The sequence below is a fragment of the Schistocerca serialis genome, chromosome 8 (assembly GCF_023864345.2).
Source record: "Schistocerca serialis cubense isolate TAMUIC-IGC-003099 chromosome 8, iqSchSeri2.2, whole genome shotgun sequence".
NCBI classification, from domain to species: domain Eukaryota; kingdom Metazoa; phylum Arthropoda; class Insecta; order Orthoptera; family Acrididae; genus Schistocerca; species Schistocerca serialis.
Window position 1 is genome coordinate 210111787 of NC_064645.1, and position 5114 is coordinate 210116900.

Consider the following 5114-nt stretch of genomic DNA (forward strand, 5'->3'; position numbering starts at 1 on the left):
CTTTTACAAAAGCTCGAAATTTAGCGCGGTTTTCAATGCGAGATGCCTATAACAGTTTCCACAACGAAACTTTGTCTCGAAAACTGGCACAAAATCCAAAGAGATTCTGGTCGTATGTGAAGATGTTAGTGACAAGAAATAATCAATGCCTTCTCTGCGCAATAACAATGGAGATACTATCGGAAACAGTGCTGCCAAAGCAGAGTTACTAAACACAGCCTTCCTAAATGCCTTCACAAAGGATGACGAAGTAAATATTCCAGAATTCGAATCGAGAACAGCTGCCAACACGAGTAACGTAGAAGTAAATATCCTGGGATAGAAAAATGGTTCAAATGACTCTGAGCACTATGGGACTCAACTGCCGTGGTCATTAGTCCCCTAGAACTTAGAACTAGTTAAACCTAACTAACCTAAGGACATCACAAACATCCATGCCCGAGGCAGGATTCGAACCTGCGACCGTAGCGGTCTTGCGGTTCCAGACTGCAGCGCCTTTAACCGCACGTCCACTTCGACCGGCTCCTCGGATAGAGAACCAACTTAAATCACTTAATAAAATCAAGTCTTCAGGTCCAGAATTTACGTCAATTAGGTTCCTTTTGGAGTACGCTGATGCTTTAGCTCCATACTTAACAACTACATACAACCGTTCACTCGGCGAAAGATCCGTACCCAAAGCCTGGAAACTTGCACAGGTCACACCAATATTCAAGAAAGGTAGTAGGAGTAATGCACGAAATTACAGACCGATATCGTTAACGTCGATATGCAGCAGGATTTTAGAACCTCTATTATGTTCGAACATTATGAATTACCTCGATGACAACGGTCTATTGACTCACAGTTAATATGAGTTTAGAAAACATCGTTCTTGTGAAATACAACTAACTCTTTATTCACATGAAGTGTTGAGTGCTATTTACAAGGGATTTCAGATCGATTCCGTATTTCTGGATTTCCGGAAGGCTTTTGACACTGTACCACATAAGCGGCTCGTAGTGAAATTGCGTGCTTATGGAATATCGTCTCAGCTATGTGACTGGATTTGTGAATTCCTGTCAGAGAGGTCACAGTTCGTAGTAATTGACGGAAAGTCATCGATTACAGCAGAAGTGATTTCTGGCGTTTATAGGCCCTTTGTTGTACCTTATCTATATAAACGATTTGGGAGACAATTTGAGCAGCCGTCTTAGGTGGTTGACGCTGTCGTTTATCGTCTAACAAAGCCATCAGAACATCAAAGCAAGCTGCAAAACGATTTATAAAAGGTATCTGAATAGTGCTGAAAGTGGCAATTGAACCTAAATAACGAAAAGCGTGAGGTCATCCACATGAGTGGTAAAAGGAACTCGTTAAACTTCGGTTACACGATAAATTAGTCTAATCTAAAATCCGTAAATTCAACTAAATACCTAGGTATTGCAATTACGAACAACTTAAATTGGAAGAAACACATAGAAAATGTTGTGGGGAAGGCTAACCAAAGACAGCGTTTTATTGGCAGGACACTCAGAAAATGTAACAGACCTACAAAGGAGACTGCCTACACTACGCTTGTCCGTCCTCTTTTAGAATATTGCTGCGAGGTATGGCATCCTTACCAGACAAGACTGACAGAGCACATCGAAAAAGTTCAAAGGAAGGCAGCACGTTTTGTATTATCTCGAAATATAGGAGAGAGTGTCACAGAAATGATACAGGATTTGGGCTGGAAATCATTAAAAGAAAGGCGTTTTTCGTTGCGACGGAATGTTCTCACGAAATTCCAATCACCAACTTTCTCCTCCGAATGAAAAAATATTTTGTTGACACCGACCCACATAGGGAGGAACGATCACCACGATAAAATAAGGGAAATCTGAGCTCGTACGGAAAGATATAGGTGTTCATTCTTTCTGTGCGCTATACGAGACTGGAATAATAGAGAATTGTGAAGGTGCTTCGATGAACCTTGTGCCAGGCACAAATATGATTTGAAGAGTATCCATGTAGATGCAGATGTAGATATAGATACGCGATGTTCTAACAGTAAGAAATTACACAGTTACAAATAAATAGAAAAAAACGGAATTACCTTAAAACCTGGCTTTTAGCATTCTTTTGTTAACATAATCTCGTCAGTACCTTTCCTCAGAAGATATTATTACAAAAGCCTTCTTAAATAATGCCATCTCTATTATACGGCAGGTCAGCTTCCATCTTTTGGAACCACATATTGTATCTAACACAGTTTGTTACTCTCTTCACAAGAATAAACTCTCTGACCAACATCTCTGGTCTCAAAGACAGTCTTACAATGTATATATCAATATTACAGAGGTTAAATACATTTATCAAATTCGCAACTTCATTCACATTTAAGCACTCCATCTTCAGGCCACAAGTGGCCTATCGGGGCCATCCCACCGCCGTGTCATCCTCAGCTGAGGATGCAGATAGGATGGGTGTGTGGTCAGCACTCCACTCTCCCGGTCGTTGCGACGGTTTTCTGTGATCGGAGCCGCTACTGTTCGGTCGAGTATCCCCTCAGTTGGCATCATGAGACTTAGTGCACCCCGAAAAATGGCAACATCGCATGGCGGCCCGTATGGTCACCCATCCAAGTGCCAGTCACACCCGACAGCGCTTAACTTCGGTGATCTGACGGAAACCGGTGTATCCACTGCGGCAAGGCCGTTGCCCTCATTCACATTTACGGTCAAAATTTGTTGAAAATCATCATGGCAAATTGGACAGTCCCCTTTCAATGTCCGTGGGACCACGATAAATTGTGGTGGCTTCAGTGTAATTATTGTCTTTGGATAAAAGTTTCATTTCTGTTTGTCTCATAGGTTATTTCTTTCAATAACCTTCTGTACTATACTAAACTGTATCTTTGTACATGGTCCAGTCACACTAATGTGACCACCGTCCACTAGTATGTTCGACTTCAACGTGCAGTAACCATGTAAAGACGGCAGCAGTAGCAGTGAGGGGTAAATAAAGCGTGTCGGGGGGACACGGAAAACCTTGCAGTCACTGTCGCATTGTGGAAACGAAACGATTTATCTGACGTTAAAAAGGACATGATCATTGACTTTCGGGACAAGAGTGGAAGCATTTCTGAAACGACTAGGTTTTTAAACCGTTGGAGTGCCGCCGTGGTTAAAGTATACCGTCAATGGCAAAGTGACGCCAACCAAACCCGCTGCTGAGGCGTTTGTGGTGTACCACTGGGCATAAATGACAGGGGTAAGCGACGGACGCTGAGAAGTGTACGTGCGAATAGACGTGCAACTGTTGAGCAAGTGACAACCCAGGTGAACCAAGGATCTACCAACAGCGTCTCCTCAACGGCCGTTCAGAGAACGTTGGTGCTAATGGGCCCCCACAGCAGGCGCCTGGTTTATCGAGCCATGCTGATTGATGTACCGGCGTCGAAGGCTGGAATTAGCACGCCCGTGCCGCAACTGGACGTCCACTGAGTGTGAAAGGTGCCTTGTCAGGTGAATCATGTCTTAAGCTCCATCAGATAGATGCTCGTTGGCGTGCGCAATGTGAACCGTCTGAAATCAAACACACTGATACCATCGTCGGAAGGGTCCAGGCCGGAGATGGGAGGGTTATTGTCTGGGAAACGTCTCTGTGTGATGCCCTGCCCCTGGGGACCACGTCTACTCCTACATGCTATTTGTTTTTCCTTGGCATGATAGCATCTATCAGCAGAACAATGCAACATGTCACACAGCTTTCAGTGTACATGCGTCGATCTAAGAACGCCAGGACGGGTTAACCGTACTCCCCTGCCACCAGACTCCCAGGATGTAAATCCATTCGATAATCTGTGGGACCACGTCGGTCAGGCTGTTCGCGTCACGATCCCACTACCGAGAAACAAAACGCAGCTGGCCACGGAGCTGGAATTGGTATGGCTCCACATCCCCCTTGTAATATTTCTGGCTTTGTCAGCCATCATATTAGGCTCCAAGAAGCTGTTCTCAGAGCAGTGGAGATGCAAGAAGTATATAGATGACGAAATGTGGTGTGAGGTACCTGTGACAGATGTTAGATTCGGTACCATTTCCGTGAGAAAGACCGTATCACGGTATAAGTGTATACTTTTGTTTTTATAATTATCTATTTTATGATTTTGGTTGGGGTGGCTTTAAATATTGTGGGCTAGCATTAGACTTTTAATTAACTTATACCGCGATAACACTCGTACGGACATTGGCTGCCCTGAAGTACGTACGATATAATATTTCTCCAATCACAAAGCGTGACTCACCGCCTTCTAATAAATAGTTTGCGTGAGCGCTGCTATTTAGAAAAGAAAAAATATGCGTATTCTTATGCAAACTGTAATTATTAATATGGGTCTCAGGGGCTACTGGTTATTTATGTACCAAATTACATAAAGATTAACTGAGATATTGCGGAATGTAATGCTTTTCAATATATCTTGTTCATGATTTGCAAGGCAAAACTGGAGAGAATCCTGTCTGCCGTTAGGCTGCCAAAATGAAACATACTGAACTCACTCAGTACTCTAAATATTAATAAACGAAATCTATTTTGACTCTTTTTAACTTTGAAATTAATGAAAGATCAAAATTGAGAAGTCTCTCGCATTTACATTTAATATTATGGTATGGAATTTTAATTAAATAATACAGTCAGCGTAATGGCCGTCTAAAGCCTGCTAGGGGAGATGAGCTCCCTGTACTGCGAAGTACTGTAAAAACTTTGTTAATTATAATTAATGGTTGCTGTCATGAAAGGTGACAACTAAGTCAATAATACACACTTTCTAATAACAATTTCTATTATATTTTTCAAAATACATGTAAAACTTACGTTAAATATCAGATAGCACTACAATGGCGGCCTACAGCTAGACGAAACAAAACAGGAGAGCTCGTTCAATCAAAGCATTGTCTCTGATCTTCATGGCCTATGTTACACAGAGATTATACCAAATAAACTGTGTTTTGTTAATTACATCGATATTTGTGTTTGAATAATAATAATTTAAGTTCTTTACTATTTGTTATACATCGCGCACACGTACACAGTCTAGAAATAATTTATAATTCACACGTGTCGTACCAAAAACTTCCTTTCCCTTTCTC

The 5114-nt window shown here is 42.0% G+C and overlaps 1 pseudogene; it reads right to left on the reverse strand.

Moving 5' to 3' along the window:
* Positions 1–2566: 2566 nt before the first annotated feature.
* Positions 2567–2684, reverse strand: LOC126417588 (5S ribosomal RNA; annotated as a pseudogene).
* Between the last annotated feature and the right edge of the window lie 2430 nt (positions 2685–5114).